This window comes from Camelus dromedarius, chromosome 9 (genome assembly GCF_036321535.1).
Source record: "Camelus dromedarius isolate mCamDro1 chromosome 9, mCamDro1.pat, whole genome shotgun sequence".
NCBI lineage: Eukaryota > Metazoa > Chordata > Mammalia > Artiodactyla > Camelidae > Camelus > Camelus dromedarius.
In genome coordinates this window covers 8601350-8628700 of record NC_087444.1, presented here as the reverse complement: position 1 = coordinate 8628700, position 27351 = coordinate 8601350, and the positions used below count along the sequence as shown (strand labels likewise).

At 40.7% G+C, this 27351-nt stretch overlaps 1 long non-coding RNA gene across 3 annotated transcripts; it reads right to left on the bottom strand.

Annotated features, from left to right (window-relative positions):
* LOC105084927 (uncharacterized) lies at positions 1-27351 on the bottom strand. 3 transcript variants are annotated; one of them, XR_010382205.1, is made up of 5 exons: positions 27266-27351; positions 27061-27162; positions 5065-5378; positions 4727-4834; positions 1-1625 (listed from the first exon to the last, which is right to left on the bottom strand). It is a non-coding gene; the product is annotated as an uncharacterized LOC105084927 (long non-coding RNA). The 3 variants fall into 3 exon arrangements; XR_836754.3 differs by lacking the exons at positions 27061-27162; positions 27266-27351 and adding exons at positions 13410-13514; positions 15458-15740; XR_010382204.1 differs by lacking the exons at positions 27061-27162; positions 27266-27351 and adding an exon at positions 15458-15740.

Below are 27351 nucleotides of genomic sequence, written 5' to 3'. Positions count from 1 at the left end.
TTTATTCCTCCTACTCAACGGTAGGCTCTTGGAGGGCAGGGGTTCTATAGGTTCTTCTTTGGAATACCCCGCAGTGTTCCAGGCATTGCTAAGCAAATAATGCATTCAGTAGATACTTGCTCATTGACTACAGACTAAGGAAAAAGCAACACTGAGAACAAACAATATGTATGTTTATGTCCAAGAGTTAACATCGTGATATCTCTCACAATCAGGCTAACTTTAGAAAATGGCATAATTCTATTTTGTCAGGTTCTTGCCCACATCTTGTGCTCCCTGGTTTCAGTTTTCTTTTCCTTGATGTGGCACTCAGCATTTCTGGAGATTTCTCGGGGAATTTCCAGTCTTGCAAAGCAGAATGTAGAGGAATGCCATGTCAGTGAATAGAAGTCCATAGCAACACTACACAAACACCAGTGATTCTCTCTCCTATTTCAGTCAAAGAACTGCTGTAGTCACAAAACAGGCTTCTCTCCTCCACTGCACAGTTCTTTTTCTCATTAAAAAACTTTGTATTGCATCCAAATGTTTTTAGAATTAAATGCCTTAGCAAATGTTAGTAACATTCCCTATCTTACAGGTTTGATCACACAGGACTTCTAACAAGGATTCCATGCCAGGAATAGAGAAGAAAAGATACACGTATAATAAACAAATATGGAAATAGTAAACACACATACTGACAAAAAGTAGTCTCTGAAGGAGCTCTCTGTGTAAGTAAAATATTTGACTCAAGGAAATAATGCAGTGTAAACATAAAAGATGTTTACAGTATGCCAATGATGGTACTAAGAAAAACAGTATATATATTACAAGACCATAATAATTCTAATATTTGGTGAGACTTATAAACCACTGAGATGTTGGATTAAATATGTATTCTTGTAAAGGAGGATCTGATTTAGCAGCAGAAGGAAGGAAATCCACTTTTTTGTCTTATCCTAGAACTTCTGGGGCAAAACTTCATTGTACTGCACAATTATTTCTGGCTTGGGTTAATTATAATGAGACACTGGAGTTGAGCAGGAAGGAAATCCACACTTATTGAAATGGCTTATTTACAATAGCTTAGTCCATGAAAAGGCCAGTGAAATATCTATCAGCCAGGATAATAAGTGACAAGAAATAACATGTGACCCCTGCACCCCAATGTTCACAGCAGCACTATTTACAACAGCCAAGACATGGAAGCAACCTAAATGTCCATCCACAGATGACTGGATAAAGAAGATGTGGTATATATACATACAGTGGAATATTACTCAGTTATAAGAAAGAATGAAATAATGCCATTTGTAGCAACATGGGTGGACCTAGAAATTATCACACTGTAATCAAGTCCAAACTCATTCTGCTCACTGCATGACAGGCCAATAAATTGGGAGATGAATTGTTGGGGCAAGGAATAATGACTTTATTTGGAAAGTGGCAGACCAAGAAGGTGGCAGACTAATGTCCTGGTGGACCATCTTCCCCAAGTCAGAATTCAGGCTCCTTTTACACCAAAAAGGGGAGAGGGCAGGCTTGGTTGTTGCAAACTTCTTGGTGTAAGAATTCTTTGTTCCTGGAATCATTTGTTCTTGTAGCTGTGCACGTGGGTCAGATCATGGTGTCCCTGTAAACCTCTGAAAAACAGACATTATTTTCCATTCTGCAACTTGTCATCTTTGTATGAATGGAAAGTGTTAATAGCCTGAAAGGTCAGAGCCTTGAGAATAGGCTCTCCTGTATATTTTAGGCTCTAGGCAACATTCTTTTACAAAAGGTGCAGAACGGGCAAGACTACGCCTAGGGAACAGAGCCCAGGGTTAAAGTCAAAGGAACAACTCCAACATGGCGTCAGAGTTGTTCTTTTCTATTACAATACTAAGTAAAGTCAATCAGACAGAGAAAGACAAATATCATATGATACTACAGATATGTGGAATCTTAAAAAACATGATACAAATGAAATTATTTACAAACCAGAAATAGGCTCACAGATATAGAAAACAAACTTATAGTTACCAAAGGGGAGAAGAGGGGGGAGGGATAAATCGGGAATTTGGGATTAACAGACACATAGTACTATATATAAAACAGATAAACAACAAGGACCTAGTTTGTAGCACAGGGAACAATATTCAGTATCTTGTAATAACCTATAATGGAGAAGAATCGGAAAAAGAATACATATTTATATATGTATAATATGTATGACTGAACTACACCTGAATCTGTAGTGGCTGCTGAGAGTGTAGTATAAGGAAACTTTATAAGGAGATTTCCACTTCCAGTTAGAATTTAGCTAGTTGTGAATGAACTCTGCTCCTATAGTAACAACAGGGAAAAAAAACCCAAGCAAAATAAAAAAAATCATACTCTTCTGTGGGGCTAGACAAGAAAGAGGGACAGAAGGAAGCCTTAAAGAACTAAACTGCAGAGGGATATGGGTGCCACCTATTTGATTGGGAGCTGTGGCTGCCTCCATACCTGGGTTGGGGGGGAGGTACCTGTTCTGTGTCCAAATGGATGCAGAAGCTGGCCTGTCATAGATGGAGAAACAGCATGACTAAGGGTAAATCAGCTAGGGCTTGCCTAAATGACAGAATGGAATAATGAAATAGAATGCCTTATCTGGAAGAGCCTCATATACTAAGCAAATTGCTAGGTTTGACAATTCTCTATAACCCCACTCTGAATTTGTGCTGAGAACACAGTGGGTGTTGAGGAGGTGAGAGTGTAGTCCTTAGCATTCTTGTGGTAATTAGATTCTGGGGCTCTGCCCAATTAAGTCCAAAAAGTGAACCAAATATATCTTAAAATGCAGCACAATTGACTGCCAGCTTGACTATCAATGAAATAAAAAAGGCAGAGAGAGGCATGGGAGGATGTAAGTTGGACTAATCACAAATGAGCTCTAAAACAAAAACAGAAACAAAAACAACCCCCTGCAATTTCTGATATAAAGAACTGAAAAATGTAATATTTGAAGTTAAAATGTTATTGGACATGTTTAACAGCAGATAGATCATTGCAGAAAAAAATTAGTGAACTTAGAAAAAAGTTAATAGAAATTATCTAAACTGGAGAAGAGACATAAAATGATTTTAAAAAACAAACAAAGGGTCAGGAATTGTAGGTTAATATCAGATGGTCTAACATGCATCTAATTGGAGTCCCAGAAAGGGAGGGGAGAGACAAGGCGACACAAAAGATACTTGAGGAAAGGGAAGTCATACATTTTCCAAATACAATGAACTAATATATATTCACTCTGGGTGGTTGGCATATAGGTGTGTTATATTAATATGCATTTTTATTTAATTTTTAAACTTTTAATATTAAAGAGGTCAGTGTTTAAGAGGTTTTGGAAACAGACTACTGGTGTTTGAATCTCTTCCATAATTACTAGTGGCATCCCTTAGGCAAGTTTCTTTAGCTCTGTAAGCTCTACCTCCCTCATCTGAAAGCTGGGTATAATAGCAGGGTCACTTCACAGAGAGCATTGTGAAATGATACGTATTAAGTTTTTAGCAGTGTTCCCGGTGCCTAGAAAGAACTCAATAAATGTAAAATTCCCCTCCTCCTCCTTTTTCTCTTCTCTGTCATCACCTAGGAAATTTTCAGGGAGCAGTCATGTCCATGCCCAAAGACCAAGTTCACATCTGATACAGAAAACTGTAACACTTTTTCCTGATCACCCTAATTCAGGACAAAGTTGCTTCAAATACATCATAAATGAGGTACTGTATATGCATCATCCTCCAGAGAGGGTGAGCCAGACTACAGATGGGAGAGACTGGAATAATCAGGTCTGTCCATATCTGAAGACTTACCCTCCAGCCAAGCATACCTCTCTGCTGAATGTACCACAAGGCTGGAAAATGGTGCTGAGCAGCTAGCCACTCAGTGACTAAGCTTCTGTTCTGGACAGAAAGCAGAACAATTCAAGTAAACGTTCTAGGATATCGTGGCTTCCAGTTTCCTTCCTAAGCAACTTTCACATTCGGTTTGCCTTTCTGGAAGAAAAATACACTGGAAGGATGTCTGCTTGGGCAGTCTAGACCAACTCTGGGCCCCTCCCTGATAACCAGTCATCTTTTATATTTGGACTATTTTTCTCTGTTACACCATCTGGCATCTCTCCATGTGGAAAAATAAGGCTGATTTTCTTGCAGGCACAGCCTTAACATTTTATGCCATTTATTTTGGTTGATTTTTAATTTCTTTATTAGGAAAATCTAACTGTCTTCTGAAAATCCAGAAAATTTCAATCTGTTCTTTTTTTTTTTTTTTTTTTCAGATTATTTCTTAAAATGTCAAGGGACAGCAGTTACAGTTTTTACTCTTGGAGAAACCACTGTTTATACCCTTTTAAGTTAGAGTTTATTGCTACTTTAGGTTGTGATCTTTAGACCAGTTTATCAATTCAAACATTTAAAAATGTATTTAGTTAACAAACTGACCAGACACCTTTCTTGGTGAGGGGATACATTAACGAGTACAACGAAAACATGATGAACATGAACTTGCCTTTGTTGAGCTTACAGCCTAATGAGGAAGAACAAGAGCAGAAAAACACCACCACTGAATTGAAGACAGCAGCCTACGAGTGACGGCAGAACCAGCACCCACAATCGTGTAAGGTCAAATCCTTGTAACAAATACAAATATCTGTAAAATCTCCTCTGACTGAACCCTGACCAATGCAAGTATTGAGCAGGGGTCCACAGGTGCTCCTTACCTGACAAACTCCAAGCAAGGCAGGAAGATGCACACAGGGAAAAATGATAGGTTTGCTCCTTCACAAAACTGGCTGAAGTAGACATTGAACATGCAGCTGTAGCAGGGACTGGAATAAAAGGGTTTGAAGTAGTACGCAAGAGGTGCCTGGCACAACATTCTATAACAAAAAACATATATTGGATGCTAGGGAACTACTCAATTCAATTGGGGGAGGGTATATCAAGGGAAAGATTCATGCGTCTCTATCTCTGGAGAATAACGTCCTCAAATAAATGTCAGCACATTTGTCATAGTAATTGTAACATTCTGGTTTTATCATTATAGCTTGTTCCTTACCTTGGAATATGGTTTCAATATCCATATTTGGTAAGGAGACCAATGCTTCTGCGGCTGTAAAAAATAAAACCTGTCGACGTGAAATTGGAATGGATTCAAATGTTCTTAGTTTGGTCTGTGAAACATCAAATCCATAAAATCAACAGCATAGGCCCTTTTGGAGTTTCCACAGATAGGATGTCTTTTTTGTTTTCTGCACAGCTTCCCAGCACTTCTCTCATAAATGAAGGTTTTAACGCTGTATTTGTATTATAACTCTCATCTTCTTTTTCTCTTCTTAACTTATCTTTAGCAACAGGAGGGAATTTTGGGGGCTGTAATAGATGGAAATCAAAAAAAGTAGACTAGGCTTAGCACATATTCATAGTGATGTGTGCAAGGTTTGCAAAATTCTTGCTTGGGTTTTGTCTGCACATAAATATTTATGACATAAACCAATGTGTACTGTAAACAACCATTTTTATACTATTAAAAAGAAACTATGAAATCAAGTCTTTCACTAACCAGCTTTGTGTCATTGGGTAAATAATGTAAACTCTCTGGGCTTCGGCTTCTTTTATACATAATAAGATGTTTTGGTTAAATAAGCTTTCTTCTATTTCAAAACTTCTGTTGTTTAGGCTTTCGTTTTGCAATGAAATTTCCAATCAACAAAGAAACCCAGAAAAATATCAGCAAAAGTAACATGATTTCAATTATTATTACTACTGAGTTTCAAATTTCATTGGTGTTAAAAGTTTGATTTTAATGGCATTTTGTTAATGGGGTTGCTTATTTTCTCAGCAGCGGGAAAAAGTAACATCCAAATGCTTATACTAGACATATTGTTTTTAGATTTTTATCACTTAAAAGCAGCAGGAAAAAGATTCCTTTTTATACCATCTAAAGGAAATGAAACAATTCACTTCCAGTAGCAATAAATCAGCTAAGTGAAATTTTCTACACACCACACCCCGAGAAGAGTACCTTGAAAGAAACATCAAAACCCTTTTAAAATACTTTTGGCATCAAAACCCCCATTTTTCTTGGGAAGTTCCCCTGATTCATGAAATTCAAAAAGTCTAAAGAACAGGATCTGATGAAAATTGAAAGAAAAATCCCCTAATAATTGTGTTTAACAATATTGTAAAAGAACAAAGTTTAAAATCTTAGAGGGTGAGTTAGATCAGATGTGAGACATTCCCAGACCATCTTCTTTGACTCGATTGCTATCAGATATAAAAATAAATTCAATTCAGTATTCAGGAAGGGCTGCATTTCTCTGTGTAAAATGAAAGCTATTCATACTCTCTGACAATCATGAAAGAGAAGAATGAAAGATAAAGAAGGTGAAGAGGAGGGAAAGAGAAATATTGACTATCTTCGCCACCAGTGGCACCACCATCTATTAAACTTCCGTTTCCCAATCTCCACTGAATATTTCACATACATGATACTTCATGTGCATGGGTGGGTAGCTCAGCTTGAGGCTAGTCCAACCACTTAAGCAGATCAGTTGTGTCTGAATAGATTTGGGCAAATCTATTTTCATGAAAGTGTTCCCAGTGTTTAGATTCTTGTCTCGTTGCAGAAAGAATTCAGAGATAGGACTCGGAGGTTAAGAAAGTGAGGCTTTATTAAGGATGGATAGTACACTCTCAAGGGGAGAGCGGGCAGGCTCAGGTGAGCAGCTGCCCTGAGTTTCTTTGGCAAGTTGGTTACACAGAGTGTAAAAATAAATGGGCAGAATATTCAATTGGGAGGGAGGGGTTTGGAGTCATATTCCCTGATTTTCATCCCAACTCTACCTTCCCAAGGGAGGAGGGATTTTTGTCCTTACTTAGTCTGGATCGTAAGTGTCATGGCATCAGTGCATGATGGGTACTTCTAATCTGCAAGGCTAATTGTATTGAAATGAGGGCATAATGAGCAAAATGTTACATTAGGACATTGGTGATTCCTGCCTTTTCCCACCTTTCTTTGTCATCTCCAGGCCACTTGTCACCCCAAAATGTGTGATCTCTTATCAGTTCAGAGGTTCCTGCTTTTCTTTGTTTGCCCAGGGACCCTTGTTTACACTACATATGTTTCCTGCATTTGGCCCGGGCCCCTCCTTTTTGCCCAATTCCTACCATTTGGCCTCTGTCCCCCTTTCTCTGCTCACATCTAGCTATATGACTGCTCTAACAAAAATGCTGAGGATCGCCAAGAAAACAACTAGCTGTAAGGAAAGGAGGAACCAGCTATCACTTGCTTAATGCAATAGCAAAGCCTTAGTCATCAGAAAAGAGGAGAGAGAAGCGTTTGCTCACTCCTCAAGTGACTTCTGCATCACTTGGATTGACGCCTTGCTCGGGGGCCCTGTCTGGGTCAGGAGAGAGAGCCAAGTGAGGGTGAGAGGGTGTGCCCTAAAAGAGCACTTCCACTAAAGGTGTATCAGAACTCCTTTAATGCAGTGTAACATAAAATGAGGGAGAGAAACATATCCTGTATGTACCACAATCCAACAAATAGTTTTAGCACATTGAGGGAGAAGTGTGTAGCAGGTGTCTACAGAGCTCTTTGGTGGGAGGCAGCAGGTGCTTGAGAAGTAGCAGTGGGATCAGCAGGATGTCCTGTGATAACTGATTTGATATATTCAGTAGCATTTCTGGAAATTCACTGTGACTTCCAGAAAGTATGTAGGCAAAAACATGGGTGTATCTGTCAGGAGAGGCTAAGTGGTCATAACAAACACATCACTTCTATTTACAAGCCAATGATCAGAAGTCCTAGAGCCTTGCCCAGCAGCAAGTGGGCTGTGGGGGAGGAGATGGTGTCTCTGTCACCATAAAGGGTGGATGCTGTAGGAAGCAAGTAGGTGAGGGCAAAGCTAGTGTAATATACTGTTAATCTGACCTCGTTCATTCCCACATACCAGTGAGACCAAGGAAAATGGTCTATATGCATAATACTTTGATTTAATCCATATGACAGTCAGAGGAAACAGATTCAGAGATGCTAAGTAACTTACTAGAAGTCACACAGCTGTTCAGTTGTCCTTGACTCCAAGACTTTTTTTTTATTATTATTATTCCATGTCTGTCACTAAGCTCTATGCTTTAAAATAACTCCAAACATTTACTGAGTTCCTGCTCCATTCTTTACTATTTTATTAAGTTTTTTCATTACAACCCAGTGAGGTCAGATTGGTATTATCCTCAACAGGCTCAGAGAAGTCAAGTAACATGATCTAAGTCACAAAGCCTGAAAGAAGAGATATGGCTTGAGCCCAGATTTTCTGCCTTCAGGTGGAGGGCTCTTTTCAGAAGATTTTACCCAGAAAGGTTAATAATTTGTCCAAGGTCACACAACTAGCAAGCAACAGACTGGAATTTGAAATCAAATCACACAGCTCCCAGTCTGATCCTTTTTGCATCATAATGCCTCTCCTTAGTGACGCAGACACTCCATTTATACCTGTCATCAGTGTCATCAATCTCAGGCTGTAAACTTGGTTCACTGCACACTACTGGTTCATTCAGTGACTGCTACTCTGGAGAATAATAGCTTCTAATAAAAACTTTATTTTTCATTTGAACAAGTCATTGAACATCTCTAAAGCAGAACTCCATTATTCTTCACAAATTGAACAGAAATAACTTTTCCATTAATTGTATTAGACATTAAGGATGCAAGTCGAATGCTTAACTCTAACTCATGGGATGTTTTCGAGGCAGAATATACAGAGAAAAACCGAAACAATGTCAGAGGGCATCAGTTGAGAAGGAAAGCAGGTAAAAGCATAACAGGAAAAAAAAAATTTAAAGGAAGTAGATACTAAATACTGACTAAAGGTTGAGCACAATTATTTTTTCTAAGTGTATGTCATGAAAAATGGTAGGAGGCAGATCCTACGGTAAGAAGGTATTAGGGTGTAGATAGAATCAAAGCAAGGAGGGAAAAACTAGAGAAAGTCAAAAGAGTTGTCTGAATGTCAACTAATTTATAGGTTATTTTCATCCGCAAAATCCAGCCCATTTGCAGATAGTGTTTGAGACCTGTCTCAAGCAGATTCAACTTGGTTTACCTGCAAACAGACTGATTTCCACATATGAGCTCTTAAAATGCTACTTTGCTTGAAAATAGCCTTTATAACAGGATGTGTTTGTAAGATGACCCACAATAATCTTTCTTCAAATTATTGTGAAAACAAGGGATGTTAGACTTAACTTTTACCTTTTCTCTAAAGAGCCAGCAACTGGCTCCAATCAGAGAAGGCATCAGAATGGCTGCCTTTAAATCCAAAGTTGATACGGAGGGTCTAGAAAAAGGTCCCGATTCTGCCTAGTCTTTAGCGTCTCCTGAGGAACCGTCAATAAACGCTGCACGCGGGCCCCACTGTGGCAATTCTAATTAAATTGAAATAGGAAGGTCCAAACAATTATGTATATTTTAAAAAAGTATTCCCAGGTAAGCTGGCATCCGATCTACAGCCTTTCACTCTCAGTCCTATATGAGTGTGCACTTCTTTGAATTATCAGCCAGCCCACCCAAACAAACACAAAACAAGCCCCCAGTGCTTGGGAGATTAGCCATGTCGTGCTATGGCTGGTTAGAGTTATTAGTGGGGTTTTTTTTTTTCAGTTTAATCATTTAGTTATTAGTGTATTCTTAGCAAATGCACATCACGAGTGGCAGTGAATCACATTTTGCATGTGAGAAATCATAACAAGTTGGTGTTAAACCTTTTACCTTAATGAACACGGTGAAAACCTTTCCCACATCTTATTGTTAAATTTAAAGCTTTCATCTTTAGCAATTCTCTCTGTTGACTTCTGTGCCCTCCCTTGCACCGGGTTTGATGGCACTCAGCCTCAGCATGTCTACTGTCTTTGTTTTCGTATTCATCTATTCCTTTGTAATGTGGTAATTAGTTTAAAGATGAAAGTCACTCCCGACTGAGTTTAGTACTGAGCTATTATTACCGCCGGCTAATGCACCACTGGAAGATCATGCACAGTAAAACAGAAAAAAGTTTTTCTCATTCACCTCTCATTGGTTTATTATTACAATTAGGGAAATGCTGTGCAAAATGTATCTCTTAAGCATACATGAAAGTAGAGATGGGGGAAAAAGTCAAGACTATAGAGAAGAAAAACAGTGAGTTTTCAGAGAGCAATTACTAAGCCTAAGTCATTTTATGACTCAGAAGAGCAGGGTTCGGCATCCCCTTCCTGGTCCACTGGTGGAGGCAGAGGATCTGGAATGCCACACGTCTTCTGAAGTGACACGCAAAATACTGCGTGTGCGTATGTGCCACTTTCGGGAGATAGATACTTCGACCTTCGCCAAAGGCTTACGAGTGAGGCACCTACAAACTGGTTTGAAGGAACATTCTTTCCTCAAATCTTCTTCTTCTTATCAGTAACTGACACTGACTTTTAGACTACTCTTCATTTAGGATCTCTCTGCTGGTACAAGCCATACGTACTTAGTACGTTTCTTCAGTGTGTCCCCGTGAGAATTCCTAATTAGCAAATACTGGAATCAGGCTTGCTTCTTATGTACACAGGCCACCAGGGCCAGGATCTTAATTTCCTGAACAATTGCTGCAACGTCTCTTCCTTCTCTGCCAGTACTGCCTCTGGTGAGGCTGTCTTCATCTTTTTTTCCCCAGACTTTTTTGCATGTCTGTGTGATTGGTAGGTGGACCAGCTGGCTGGGTACCATGGAGGCTTAGTACCTACCCAGGTCCAGGCTCTTCTCTCTTGCTCTATGGAGGGGTAGGTTGACATCCTTAATGAGAGGGCAGGACCTCAGTTCTCCCAAGTGAGTGGGAAGGTAGAAGACAGGGTGCCTATCTTGTTATTTCTTAACACTGGGTCAGGGTCTATCCATTTATTCATCCATGGCTCTATTCTCTTGCATAGAGAATTCTCCGTTCTCTATTTCAGTTCTGTTGGAATGCATTTGTATGTGTTTGAATGTGTGTGTGTGTGTATACATAGAGGGTGTGGTCTGAGAAATCAGGTTGGAGGAATGGGCCTTTAATGCCTTTTCCTGATAATCAAGGCTCAATGCCAGACTGGTTACACAAAGATCCCTGACATTTAAAGCAAGTTGTAGCCTTCAGCTCTATACACAGGAGACTGATGCCATCTGCCATGTCAATAATAATTGTTCATATTTATTGAGCTCACTGTATATCAGGCATGTAATTTATATTACCTCATTTAATGTCTACAAGAATCCTCTGAGATGGGCCCAATTATTATTCTCAACTATCATCTACAGATAATGAAATAATGATGTAATGTAACCAAGTAATTTGGGTGTCATACAGCTAGCGACTGGTTGAGTTGGGATTTAAACAGAGGTCTGTCTGACTCCAGAGCCTCCATGCTCATCAGTATTAACCCCAGGTCATCTGTAAGGACACAGAGTCTCCAGGGAAAGTAGTCACAATCAGGGAAAGGTTAGTCATTGTGAGCTTGAGGCCTGGGGAATACAGAATTAGTTGTATATTTCTCATAGATATTTATGAAATACTTTCCAGTATCAAGAACAATGAAATTACTAAGTTTTGATGTGGGCTTAGACATCAAAACCAACAACAGCAAACAATAACTTTAATCACTACAGACCTTGAAATCATCTAAATGTCCCCTTCAGAACATCCACAATTATTTCTCTGCTCATCACAATTACAGTGACTTTTCCTCAAGGAACAGCTTTTTAAAATTAAATTCAATTACTCTTTACTTTTTAAATTATTAACATCAGAAACTGTCATGTTCTATTACCCATCTATACTTAAATAACTCTGCTTTAACACTGATGATTATGTGCCCAGCTATGTTGGACACTATATCCATTTTATCTTGGGATATGATCTAAAAATTATGGAACGTCTTCTTACTTTGTTCTCCATAAACTATGTCTCATGTCTGCCACTAGATTACAAACTTGGTCTTCTGCAGTCAGTAACGAGGAGCTACTAGGTGCTAAAGTAATTTTGCAGTGATTTTAAAATTGTAATAACAACTCTCACTAATTTGAACAGTCATTCATGAACTTTTTATTTTGCTTTTTTTTTTTGGAGGGATGTGTGCCAGCCACTACGAAGATAAAGACTTCATAGTTTTTCTACAGGAAGTCAGTGATAAAATTTTTATGTCCCTGGAATATTTTCCAAAGAAACTTGATCACCTAGTAAAATTTATTTTAAAAACCATGATATTACTAATCAAATAAGACATCTAGTTACCTAATACACTTTACAATATCTCATAAATCCATACTTTTATTATCATTAATTAATGGAGAAAAGGGAGAATGAATGTGAAGTCTGTGACATGAAAATGACATAAAGCAGTTTCTTGAGAAATCAAATGACCTGTCTTTAAATGAGTGACCTTGTGGATACATTAGTGCCCAACATCCACTTATTTCTGTACATCTTTACATGCGCTAACCTATGTATGAGGTAGTCATCTCAGAGTATAATCTCAAGTGATCATAAAACAAGAAATGCCTTTTTCTGCTGTGATTTTTTAGCTTTTCTATAGTCCTGCTTCTCTAGAAGAATCACCTTTTTTTGAAGCCTACTTATAATAGAATCCCTCTTCTCATTTCTCACTGTTAGAATCTTCAAAGGGCACTTAGGGAGAACGTGACTGTCCCACATGAACAGGGATCAATCAGCACTGTATCACTGGAATTCCATCAAATTGTACAAAATGATTGAAGCGATAAGCCTACACTAGAGCTATGGGTGTGTAACCCTCTGTGACAGACTGATTACCGCCTTCACATTTCTGGAACAGAGTCACAGCCTTATTCCTACAAATACCCAACAATTTAAATAATTAAGCCTGTGAGCTCTTTTCTGAAAGTATGTCCCATAAGTTCTTTGCACAAGCATCAGCAATCCTTTAAAAATCCATGGTGTCAGCTCCTGGTTCTGTTGTTATAGCAACCATCACACCATAGACATATGCAAAGAAGGGAACACCACCTAACCAGTAACATCAAATTGTCATGACAATTGCTATGTTAAATACAAAATGACAAACCATTTTCTAACTGCCGAAGCATAAAATCAAGATAAAACCATACTTTCAGATCCCTTTTTGCAAATACGGATAATGGTGATGGTGGTGGGTGTGGGTAATACGTGACGGGACTGGAAGGGGAGATTGGAAGAGATAAGAGATGCGCATATGAGACCCTTATGTAAGATGAGCTTAACTGTTCAAGAGTTAAAAACCAGTGTTAACTGAGGCTACCCAGGCATTGAGAGACTACTAATTTTAAAGTGGTCAGCTCCCATGCAGGTATAAAATATGAGATCCGGGTTTTACCCATCTAATAAGAAAGCTCACCTCTTATGTGCGTCTTTTGGTTTGAAGGAGATGTTTGTAAAATATCCCTCATGGCTCCTCTGATGCGTTGTTCCACTAAAGCTGGGAAGATCTTAACATAGACCCCTATGGTTCAAGAGCAAGATCACGCCATGAGCAGGGGAGAATTACACACCATTCAGAAGACTGCTCTTGGCATGCGACCAGGCACACTGGTAAAGACAAAAGATCTGACTGCGAGGCAGTAGGCAACCATCTGGCTAGAGCTGCTCATCATAAGCTGAAATTTGTCAGACCCAGCAGCAATTCACCGGAAGATGGAAATGGAATATTTGGAAGCAGGCATGAGCATGGGCCAGAGGACACAAGTAAGCTGCATGAGTAAGTGTCCCAGACCCACACATCACTAAACACCTGCATGTTTAGTGCATGCAGGGAGGGGAGGGGGTGGGTATTCCCTTTATGATGAGCTGGTGGAGGATCAAAAAAAAAAAACCAAGCTTAGTTTATGGATAGGTTGGTTCATGGTGGGGGGTGCAAGCTAAAAAAAGGCTGCTGCACACTACAGCCCTATAGAAGGGGGACCCCAAAATCAGCAGTGAGGGAAAACCCTCCCAAGAGGCAGAGCTTTATGGACTAAATACTTTGTGTAGAATTGGCCCAAAATAAGAATATACATAAACTCATGGGTAATAGTGAATGGCTTAGCTGCATGTTTAAAGGGCCTATAAAAGACATACTTGAAGATCAGGGCTAAGAAAGTCTGGAGAAGAGGCATGCGAATGACCAAAGGAAGTGGACGTAAAATAAGATCTCTGTACCACGTATCAACACCCAGTGGAGATCACCTGCCACGGAAGGGGCACTAAACTACCAAGGAGACAGAATGACTCAGCCGGCCGACCTCATCCGGCCCCTGTCTACAGCCATTCGCGTGCTAGTACCGTCGGCTCCTGGAGCGGACCTGTTGACAGTGATGAAGGCTTATGAGCAGGGCTCATGTGGGCTCCCGTTCACCATGGTTGATCTAGCTATTGCTGCTGTCAGGTGCTCAACCTGCCAGCACCTGGGCCCCACATACAGCCGCATCCTTAGAAGGGACCCATCAGCCACTTGAAAGCAACAGGCTCAACTGGAGGATCACAGAGTGTCCTTTAAAAACCCATCACAGGACCAAGCTATGATGCTGGGTTTACACGTGGAAGTTTTGGTTTCCATTTGCTAGTCAGATGTTAAAGACATTTCTTTTTATCTTCCTGATTAACATTTAATATTTAGCTCGATAGTTTTCACCAAATAAAATGCTGCTGACCCTTGCTCACTAAAATGGAAACCGTCCAATTTGAAATCAGTCATCAGTCAGTCCTCCGTGTGACTAACTTATTTTGGTTTGATCTGGGTATTAATAAGCCCAAAGTTGAAGTCATTGACCTTTTTTAAAAAGTTTATTTTAAGAAGGCACATTTTATTTTTAGAATATCTGCACAGCAGAAGCTAGCTGGTACAAGCCATCCATCTTCTGCTTGCCACTCCAATCCTCAGTCTAACTGGTAGAGTAGGTCTTCCTCATCCTTCTAGCCCTGGGCTAGGGAACTCCTTAATGTCATTCCTTGGTGATCCATATTTCTGATGTTGAACTCAAACGAGGTCAGTGGTTACTATTCTTAAGTTTAATGTAATACCAGTGTGCCATGAGAGACATATCTTAGACATCTCAAGCACTCAAAAGGTGTTTGTTGAATGAACTAATATGAATGAATAGTTTCATAAAGCATAAGTATTTGTAGAAGCTTTAGAAAATATTTTAAAATCATCTGTATCCTCTATTTTCCACGCTCCATCAATTATTCTTTTACCTTATAAATCTACCTACTTCCCTCCAGTTCCACAGCCACCACCCTAGTCTGTACCACTGTCATCTGTCGCTTGCAGTACTGCTAATTGGTCTTTATGTCCCCTCCAGAGTATCCTTTACAGGGCAGCCAAGTGATTTTAAAGAGAAAACCTGATCACTTCAAACCCCTGCTTAAAACATTTTCATGGCTGCTCATTGCTCTTGGGATACTTACAGAGCCTTTGAGATCCTCCAGATCTGTCCTCTGCCCACGTCTCTGGCAATGGTGTTTCTAGAGTTCTGTTAAGGCCAGCAACCTGGAAAGTGAGGTCTGGAGACTTAGAAGCTGTGATTAAGCAGCAAACACTCTACTTTTCCTGTTTATGTGGGTAGCTTGGGGTCCCCTGGGATGTGGCCACTTTCCAGTTTCGCTCCCTTCCCTTCCTCCTCATTCTCACTTAGCGTTCTCTGTGAAAGCTTTGCTAGCTCTCTTTCAGTTCTCAGAATGTCCCGGGCTCTCTTCTTCTCAGGGTCTTTTTGTTTACCACTCTTTCTACCTAGAGCCATTTTATTGTTCTAAATATTACTCATTCAATTTTCAGATTAAATGTCATTTCCTCAGGGAAAATGTCATTGGACTAGGGCGGTTCCCCCAGTCATAGCCTCTGTTCTTCAAATGTGTGGCCCAGTCTTTTCCATTACATCATAAGCTTTGGGGAGGCAGGGGCAATGTTTGTCTCGTTCACTGCAGTGACCTACCTAGTGCCCAGCTCAGTACCTGCCTGATTCACTCCACCCATGTTTGTTGAATGAATCAACTGCGTTGAAGTTGGAAGAAACTTTACTGATAATGAGATTGGGTCACAGGATTGTTGGTAGTATTGCTCATGGTCTGATAGCTAATTAACAGCAATCTCAGAAGCAGGATGCTATAAAGAACACCGACTCTGGACCCAGAAAACTTGACACATACGAACTCATTTAACCCCCCTGCAGCTACACGAAATAGGTTCCATTAAGGTAGCTCACCCAAGGGCACACAGTGATGAGCGATTGAAGCAGGAACTGAGCCGCTTTAACTCCAGGATTTATAATGTCAACCACTGCCCTACACTGTCTCCGAGTGAAGAGGCCATTTCAAACACACCAGTAGAACTGAGAAACCAGACAGAATATGTCCTCATCACAGGCAGAGAAAAAATAAGCAGGTAAAACAAGAAAAGGCAAGGATAGTGCTAAGAATTCAGGTGCAGGCAATGCTGAACAGATGATTCTTTTACACTAAATGTGTATCTTATGAAGTTGCGTGTGTTCAAATGTGTCCTGTTAATTTGGTAAGCACCATCTGTGCCCCAGAGTAAGGGTGGGGTGTATATTGCAGCTCAGGAAGTTGAGGGAATAGTAATACTTCAGATTTGATGAAAACAGGCTTTGTGAGTGCTGCTGACATCCAGGTCCTCCTTCTGTGCGAGACAGTCCCCCACCCCCAGGAACGGAGCTCGAGGCTGTGACATGAGTGGGGCTAACAGACCCCTGCTACACGACACCTCTTACCAAGACACTCTGCAACATTCTCAGAACCAAATGGGAAGAAATGCTGGTGTTTCAGAGAAAAGGGGAAAGAAGTAGGGAGAGAGGAGACCAGGACAAGGGGTGAGAGAGGACAGAGGAAAGAGAGCTGAGGAGAGACTCAGAAAGACAGGAATGAAGAACAGAGTATGAGACAGGGCAGCATTTGTAGGAGAGGATTTCATGATTGTCAAAAGAGCTGTCTCAGAGATTTCATTAACTTAGATTGTGAGTGATAGGATTAGTGGATTTGGTCTTTATTAGCATTTCTACTGCTGTTTCTAAAACATACTACTTTAAAAAATAGCAATGGCATCTTGATAATCATCATTGTCAATCCCAGTCTGTCTCCTTTAAATATGTTGGTTAAAGTTTAATCTTTATGAAGTTGTGACTGTGGACTATCTCGTCACTTCTCTTAGAGCCCCTGCAAGCTTCCTTCTAGAAGCTCTGTACATATCTTTACCCCAGACCTCAGAACTCTCGGATATCCAGGAGTGTGATACTCCGTGAATTGGGTATAAGAGGGTAGGACTGGATCAGAATGCACTCATCACTATTTCTTATCTCACTTATCACAAAACTTATCTCACTATCAATTATTTTTGAGTACTAGGGCAGCATGTGCTTATAAAAATGAACACATACTCGCAATTTTTAGCATAAACTATGAACTGGGTGGACTTTTTGAATAGAGCAACATCAGAGAGAGGTGGGATTCTGATTCTAAGATGGAAAATGTAATCTGGCATTCAATCAGACATTAAGAGGAAAAAGCAAAGCTCAGAATGGGAGTGCTGGTCCAGGTGCCACATGTAAACTGGGAGTCATGCAGTCTTTTCCCACATCCCCTCTAATAACATAGATGTCATGTGCGGTACAGATGGTGTATTTCACAGGTGAATACTCTCATCCTATAAAAGCATTTTGAGACTGCGGAATATGAATTCTGACAAAAATCTCAAAGATTATTATCTTTTTTTCCTCTACCCAGGGAGGGCTCAATTTTTGCATCTCATCTTTAGCAATGTACGCCATGAAGAACTAATAAGATGAAATAAGATGAAAGCAGTATCCATATATAAAGCCAAGCGTAGATCATAAAGTGCTAATTTCTTCATTTAAATTATATTGTTCATTTTTAACTGAGTGGCTAAAAGATTTAAAATCTGACATTACATTTCTTTGAAATCAACCTGGAAGCCTCAGAATTTGTCTTAATACGTTCTCTTTGTATTCCAAATTTCCTTCATAATGGAATGCATATCTGAAATCTGTTTGGTCTATTTGCCAGTTTATTTTGTATTGACCTGATTTCAGTATAGTAGATTTTTTTTTTGCATATTTAACTAGTTCTCAACATGTTACGAAACAGAATATCCCCCAGTCAAATCTTCTACAATTATGATTTTTACTTCTGTTTTATACAGAAGCTAGGTTATTAACAAATTTACTCTAATCCACTCATGTCAAAAATTGATTTAGTAAATATCAGTAATTGATTTATTCCAAACTTATTTTATCTCTCTTTCTCTATATAGATGGACAGATAGATAGATAGATAGATAGATAGCCCACTACTATTTAATACACATTAGCAAGCTTCCTGGAGTTCTTTATGACAATTACATGTCACTTTAATCTTACATATAATGAGTCAACCTTCCTTATTTTTCTATTCAGTTGTCATCACTATAACAGTGCTACTTACTTTCTTGAATATATTTTCTTCCTTCTGTTTCTTTTCTTTCATTTTATCTTCCGGTGTGATCTATTTTTATTTTTCTCCTATTCATTTGAACTTTACTGACTTTGAACTTGGTTATGTTTAGTCCTCATATATGTACTTTCCATCTAGAGAAGGATGCTAGTTTCTAAAGATCGCTTATGTTGTATCATTGTGTTTGGGCCTGCTCTAAGTATGAGATTAATTTAAACAAGAATTAGTTGATTATCACAGGTAATATATATAATTCCCACCAGTAACTATTCAACCTTTATGATACTCAGGGGCTAAAATGCTTGCTCAGGAAAAAAAGAAATTAAATCCATAAGTATAAATAACATTTAGATTAAAATATAGCCATGTAAATCGACTCACAAGCAGGACATTGTACCAGTTCCTACAAGATGCTCTGTGGATCACAACTGTGGTTTGAGGTACCAGCAAATACTGAATCTGCACTGCAGTCCTGGCTCTGCAGAGCTTCCCTCGTATCTCCAGCAATTCAGCGATTATTTAAATCTCTGTCAGTAGAAAGGTGGGAGCTTGTGCAACATCTCACTGAGGCATCACCTTAGGGGCTGAGCCCATGGTTTGTGGGCCAGGTCTGCCCACTGTCCTGCTGTGGTCATCATGTCCGGAAAGATAACCATGTTTCAGAATCAGGCTCTCCCATTTTGTTACTGACTTGCCTAGCAAGTCTTTCTGAATGTTAGAACTTTTGCCTCTCTGCACCTCTGATACCTGACCACTCTCAACGTGTGTGTGAGTGTGTGTGTGTGTGTGTGTGTGTTAATGTGGATTACCCTACTAGCTCTGAACTTCTCAACATGCTTTTCTACAGTCTTTTTTTGGGCATTTTATCTTCGATTATTCTGATAACTGCATGCCTTCAATTCGTCTGAATATCCAGGAACTTAAAAATCTGACTCTTCTGTCCCTGAAAAAGCGTAGGTCCAGCTTGATACTTTATTTTTAACGAACCACACAGATAATATAAGTCATTTGGGAGGGAGGGATAAAACTGTGCACTTTGCTAGACATTCCCCTTTTTCTGCGTTCGTCCTGCCGTGACTGGCTTTGTGTGTCTCATCACCCCTCTCATCTTCCCGTGGTCAGAGCTGCTCCCATTTGGACTGAACTACTGAGAGGAACATAGATGTTGGGCAGCTGAGTTGAGCCCATTCTCCTCCTCGGTACTATGTTGAGAACTAAGGAAATTAATCTGAGTTGCTTGTTGTGAATCACTATGTTCTTAAGGTCATCAACTATCTTTACAAATTGCTGTTTCAACATAATTTGACAAAATTCGCAAGTGACCATAGCTAATAATTACTGTAACAGCAAATGTTCTGTTTCTAGCCTGGAATGAGAGAGGAATGGGAAATATAAATCAGCGTGGCTGTCTTTACATAACTGAGCCGCAAACACCAGTTCAGCCTCAGCATCCCCTCACTTTCCAGCAGTTGGTATAAACCTAGCCTTCCTTTTCCTAATGAATTACCAGGCCGCCTCTACAGTGCTGCTCATTCTCTCATATTTCTGGTTCCAGCATTGTGTTCTGTTTGTTTTACTCTAGCTGTTTGGTGGTTCTAAGAGGATCTACTTAGAAGAGTCTTATCACTCATAGGTTTAATATTTAGGAATATGAAAACCCATGGAAATTATTGATAAATAGTTGTTAGTAACAATGGAAATATTTCGAGTAATTAGCTTTTTCCTTATGCATCATGTTCAGCGAATGCACAGCAGACAATATTTTATTCCCAGGCTTGTTACCTGCAGAATTATTCCTCGGGGAAATGCTGTCATTTCGCTGCAATATGTCACCACTAATGGGGCATGGAGAGAGCATGGCTAAATAATTACTGGTCTGCTCATCTCAGGAGGGCCTCCTCTCTCTCTGTCTTACATTAAAGTCTGGCAAAAGTCTGTTTACTTAATCAATGTAAGGAACGTATAGAATCATGCAAACTAATTGAAGAGATGGATTCTTGTAAGTGGCCAAATTTAGTTGTTCTTTATTCCAAAGCAATTAATTTTATTTCAAGTGCAATTATAGTGGGCGTCATTACTGCTATTTGCCAAATATTCTTGTTTCTGCCCCATTCTGGGCACACAGTAGACTCACAATTCTCTGCTCTTTATTGCCAGGAAGAGAATCATGTGAATTCTGTACAATGAGCTATAAAAGTAAAATATACCTCATTTCTGGGTTAGGATGCTTTGTCTTCACAGTGAGACTCTCCAGATCTTTCTTTCCTTCTGTATGATGACAGATATTAAAAAAAAATAATGTCTGTCCCATCAACCTGGGTCCCTGAGTGACTGGGATGAACTGAATCCCTCAATCCTGCCCCACTGCCCACAGATGGATATGGAACAGGGGCAAGGAATAAATCTTTGTTGTTTTAAGCCACTAAGATTTTAGAGTTGATTGGTTCTCTAACCTGCCTTCACTGATGTCTACACTCATGCAGAAGTAAAGTTAGGAATTACTAGTTGGATGTAACAGAAGAAGGAAAGTACCTCAGGGCAGTGCCTGTCTGACCGTGGAGATTGTCGGACAACTTGCCTCCAATTTCAACCATCTTTACTTGGTGTGAACTCACATTAAAATTCCTTTCATAGTGGCATCCTTCAGTGCTGCGTGCCACTAATAGCATGCTTCTCAGACAGCTTCCCAGGAGGGATCTACACACAAGATAACATGGAAAGGCCTAAAAATAATGTGGTTAAAATATGTTGATGCTTTGAAGTGAGCTCTCTGCAACTTCTAAATTTATTTCAACTCATCACACTGTTGCTTTGCAACCTACGGGGGTTCTACCTGGGTATAACCTGAAACCATCCTGGTCCTGGGTACTCCGGCACCCCGAGGGCAGGAAGAGACCGCAGAAGGAGGCATGTCATTCCAGGTTGGTAGGTGGGAGTGGTTAATAAACAAGGGAACTTACATACAAGTCTTGTTTTGGGTGGCCGCAAGTTGAGTGGATCTCCATACCCACCACCAGAATCTTAAAAAGTTTATGTAGAGGATTTAACTGTGTTCAGTCACGTACATAGACCAGACGGTCTCATCACCAAGTTATCATCTCAAGGCTGGATCCCTGGGGCAGCATCTGGGAGTGGAGAAGACAAGGGTAATGCACATTCCAAGGACAGGGGCGAAGAGCCCCCAGCTGCCTGAGTCCAGCTTGCGGCTCAAACCAGCAATCACATCCCTTGATTCACATCTCTTAGTGACTTTGGCCATCACACACTCAGCCCAATGGTGGCAACAATCAAGTAAAATACATCTTCATACTCAAGGGCCCAAATCTATGGGTGAAAAAAAAAACACTTTTTTTTTCTAAGTATACCGTGCTGTGGACTTAAATACATTTTCTCAATGAATCCTTAAAACTTTCTTGTGACCTGACACTGTGATCTCCGGGAACTGATGGTGTTGACAATTAATTACACGTACAAGGCATTATGCTAGGCACTTTGTATACATTGGCTTGTTTACCACAGCAAGTTCATGAAGAGAAAGCTGAGACTCAGAATTTGGAAGAGTTTTCCAAAGAAACACAGGAAAAAGTGACAGATACGGGATTCACACTCAGGTCTATCTTCAAAGTCCATAAGTGCTCCATACTGGGGAGGAGTTATGCTCATTAGGGCTTTAGCCTCTGTTGGGAAGATGACTAACACAGACATTTCCTGACATGAAACCGAGAAAACCTCTGGCAAAGTTAAGTAAACATAGCCAGTAAGTTCCTTTCCTAAAACACTGTTCCTCTGAGATCTTCCCCATTGTCCATCAATTGCAACCACAACCTCTGTTCAGTGGTATGAGTAGTCATTAACTTCATTTAACAAGCAATGATTACACAGTAACTAAGGGCCAGGTATCCTTATCCCTTTTTCTGTGCCTGGGGTCTCTGCTGCTCTAGCATCTGCCCACGGTCTTCTCTTAATTTAGTGTCTTTAAATCTTTCCCTCTCATTTACTCAACTTGTACCTGGGACTGACAGGGTAGTTGTATGAGAATATTTTTTGGCAGTTCAGGAAGAACATCCTTTCATCTTTACTTGCAGGTGATTATTTCTCCTAACTTAATTAGACCCATAAAATGTAAGCAGGCCACTGGAGACGCTCAGACATGATGAGAGGAAATTTAGGATGTAGACTCAAGAGATGTGAGGGCTATAAAGACAGAAGAGGGCATCCCTGACCTGGGTAAAATCTTTTATTTATGTTCAGGTTTCTGCTGTGTGTTTCCCGAATATGTCTCTTCCTGTAAGTATGTCGCTCTGCAATCGTCTCTGCCAGCCCTTCCTCAGGTTTGGTGGTTTCTCTGTTCTCATCACTATTTGCTTAATTTCAGCCAGAATCTCTTCCCTCTGGTTCATTTTCTGCATCAGAGTCTGAATTTGCATCCTGAAGCATAAATCTAGTCATGTTCCTTCCATCCTTCAAATGTTTGCTGGCTCCCCACTACCCACGGGAGGACATAATCAAGCCCCGTAGCCTGCCATGCAAGGCACTTTGCAACTCAGCTCAGTCCCAGCTTCCTTCTTGACCCTTCTTTCCTGACATTTCACTATGAACTCTTTCCTTCCGCTATTGCCATCTCACCCCACCACTTGGCAGGTTAGAACAAGAACAAGTCTCTCTTCCCGGAATATCCTATGACTTTTCAGGTCTATGCGATTTGGAAGCTGGCTTGAACGCCTTTCCTTTGACTTTTCTATCTAGAAAACTCGGACTTACTCTTCCAACTCAGTACAAATGTCACCTGTTTGGTAAAGTCTTTCCCAGCTGCCCCAGGCAAAGTTCATCAGCCTCTTTATGGGACCAGCAAAGCACTTTGTTTCCATTTACAGCATGGACTTCACTGTGTTATAACTTATCTGTTCATATGTCTCTCTTTTCTACTAAATTGGGAGCAGGGTCTATAGTGTCTTAGGCATCATCGTATTTCCTGTGACTTGTATAATGCTCGGCACAGAGCAAATCCTCAAAAATGATCACTGAATGAAAGGAGGAAGTTTTCTCCCTTAGTATGTAAATTATCAGTCCAAAATGATAACTCAGTCACAAGAGTCAGACCTGTGGTCCCAGCACAGTAACCTCTGCCTCTGATAACCGAGTTTCAGCAGGTGTTCCACTGAAACAAGACAGGCCGTTCTCTCACGGAGCTGGACACAAATACCTAGGTAAGAAGCGTTGCTATTTTGGGCAACCTGTCATCTCCCACTTGTCCCCAGAGCAGTCGTAGAAGGAGCTTTGATCCGGCACTGATGTCTCGGGAATTTAAGCTCTGCGAGCCACCACTGCTGCTCCTCTTCCCGCCGCCCGCAGGCCTCTGAGCAGGCTCTCCGCGTTGTGTGCGGGGTCCTGACCCAGGGCACATCAAGACAGACGGCGCAGTCCTCATGCAGGGTTTTGATAGATAAGCTTGCTAGCTCCAGGTTCACAGAAGACTCTTCTCCCTTGGTGCATGAATATTCAATTACATCAACACTCACACAAAATCCTTGCCCAGAGAAAGAAATATACAGCAAGAGGGAGAAAACCACATGCATCTTCAGTCATTTACGTTGGACACAGTCCTAGAAAAATTTGCTTCCATACATGATCCTTTTCCCAACCACAAAGGCCCAATTTAAAATCTATCTGGTTCTGGAAGCTTCCTCCACTGCTCAACCCCAGCTGCAGTATGAGATAGACTCTGAGTTGCTCTTTGAAAGGGTTCAAAACTTACCAGTGTCAATATTTTTCCAGGGACTGCCAGGTATGCTAATGTGTCACTGCCAGAATTCATTTATCAGTCATCTGTGAGCTCTCCCCCAACCCCGTAGACAGATCTGTTTACGTGCTCATACTCCAGTGACAGAGAACAGATGGGCTGACTCACTCTGCTGTAGCCGTGCACAGTCAACAGTTTGCTTTAACTTAGCTAATTAAACTTCAGAATTAGATAGCTGATTGTATTCTCCACACACATGGCCAGAGTATTTGGGAACATACTATTATCGCCATCCTAACAGCTATTCTAGTTTATTTTATGTTTATGGCTCTTCGTTCCTACACTCACAGTTTTAAATAGCAAGCATGGGTGGAGGTCATTTAATCAGTTCAGCTTATAAAAATATGCCCCCAAACTGTGCTGACTCATCAGCGTGTTAATGTTACGACACATACATGCATACACAGCCCGAGTTCCCTGCTAAGCAAAATTGGAAGATGAGTTTTTTTTCTCTTTTAAAAGTCTTTTTAATATATATGGTGAAAAAGATGAAAGACATGGTTGGTTTCTTTTGTTGTCTAATAAAAATTCACATTAGGTCTTAGTATAGCATTTGGGTTATTAAAACTGACATTCCTGACACTAATGAACTCATCTACAAAACAGAAACAGACTCACAGACACAGTAAACAATTTTATGGTTACTGGGGGAAAGGGGGTGGGAAGGGATAGATTTGGGAGTTCGAAATTTGCAAAGGTTAACCACTGTATATAAACATAGATTAAAAAACACAAACTTTTTCTGTACAGCACAGGGCTAACTATACTCAATATTTTGTATTAACCTTTAATGAAAAAGAATATGAAAGTGTATATATATGTGTGTACATATACATGCATGACTGGAACACTATGCTGTACACCAGAGACTGACACATTGTAACTGTCTGTACTTCAATAAAAATAAATAAATAAAACCACCATTGCTGAAACAATTTTTACATTCAAAGTAAAATAGCAAACTGGGAGCTGGTGTGCCTACATTACAGGCCCAGGGAGACTAGGTTTTGAGATTTTGAAATCTTTAGCTTTACAAAATTTCATTTTCATAGCTTTATAATGAGGGGGTTGAACCCAAAATAGTGTTCACCTTCTTCTTATTTCTCCTCTGCTCCTTCTCTCCCTCGTTTTCCTCTTCTTCTTCTGTTTCTTCTTCATTTTGTCACCAAACTGGGAGAGTCAGCAGAATCGTATACAACTCCAGTTACACATGTAACCGGAAGAGCAGAATTCCTCCTGACTTTCCCCTGGGGGTGTTGCAAGTACCGGCCTCATAAATGCATGTGTTCTCCCTTCAGCTCGCAGAGTGTGAGTATGCCTTGCCTGGAAATGCTATTCAGCCTAAAGCTGGTGAGAACTATCATTTCACAGTTTCTGTCAGCTCTTTGATAAGTAGATGGATTTGAAACAGTTTAGAAACCAGAACATGAACAAAACGGCTAGCAGGTGGGCGCAACTAAGACCTTTGCTCACCCTGTGGGGGGCTGTTCCTTTTGTAGGCAGGGGTCTGCACAGGTTCTCTTGTATGTCGGGCAAAGCTTTCTTCTTAAGGTACAGAATTAGGTTACACTGTTTCCAAGAATGTGTCTCTGGGAGATGGTTTTGTTCCTCTGTCTCACACTAGCGGGAGATTTTAAAGGGATCGCACTCCCGACTCCCTCATTAAAGGCCCATCAGTGGGTTAAGCTGCACGGAATAAATCAATCTTAGGAAATCGCATTGGAAGGGATTTTATATTCCACAAATTGTCTCATGGGGGAAGGAGATAAACTCTGATGTAACTAAATGTCCGCCTCTGAACCTCCATACATTTTGGGTGGCAGACAACTTAACCTCAGTCCTTTCTGTGTGCCTTCCTTCGAAACCCCGTAATCTCAGGTTTGCGGAGGGCTGTCGTGCACAGAGTGTGTGGAGAGAGAAGCTTATTTGGGTCTGATCATTTGTCCATTACCCTCTTTCTCTTTCCTTTCTCCCCAGTCCCGGGGGATCTCTGGTGATTGAACGGGCAAGAACCCGCTTGACAGCCTCACTCAGATACTTAACAAACACCTTAAACTTCACACGTACAAATCAAGGCTTCTGAGTTTAGTTCCTCAAAATGCTACTTCTTCAGTGTTCCCCGTCTCAGAAAATGGCACTTCCTCCCATTCAGAGTCATCCTTGAGTCCCCTTTTGTCCTTATCCTCCTTAGGCCAAGTCTTCACCGGTTCACCCTCAGATCCAAGTCTTCCCTTTGCCCTGTTTTGCTCTGCATCACAGAGGGACGGACTCCTGCAGGCTGTACTTCACAGGGTTGCCCGGCAGCCAGCTGTCAGCTGTATTTACCACGGAAGCACTGGCAGCAGATAGGAGGGCAGGAAAAAGGGAGAAGCCAGGGTGTTCACCTCTGCCCTGGGAGTGAGCCTCAGTAAAGGCTGCATCTCCAGCCTCCCAGTGGACAGCCTACCCCCTTCGCCCTCCCCACCCCCCTCCCCTCACCTGTGCCAGTTTCTGCGACACCCTGGCTTCTGGGCAATGATAGGATCACTTCCTCACTTCATCCCCCCAGCACAGGGACGATAGCGGCTTTTTGCTGTTACTAACCTCTGGGATATCCCACCATCTTACATGGCCTCTTGGCTCTTCTATCACGTGTATAAGTAAATCTTCCTAAATTCCCTCCCTTGCATCTCGCTGGTCGGGGTGACATCAAACGCGCATGCTTAAGCGTATCACTGGTGAGAGGAATGGAATGAGCACAGTGGCTTACCTTAGTCCACCTTCGTCCTCTGGGACCGGGGAAGAGCTGTGAAGCTCGAATGTGCATTTCCCCATTTCACCTACTCATTCCCAGCCGCTGTCTCCAGTATTTCTTAATCAAAACAGGAAAATGATATAAAAAAAAATCCAACTCTGTTTATGTCTCTACGTATTTGAAAGTATTAGTAAGTATTCTCAGAATTTTTCCTACTCACCGAAAGACTTCAAGGCGGGTAGCAGTGAGATTAGAAACTGCACTTCCTCTGCTTTTGTATTCTGCTCGAGAATTTTATCTTCTTCC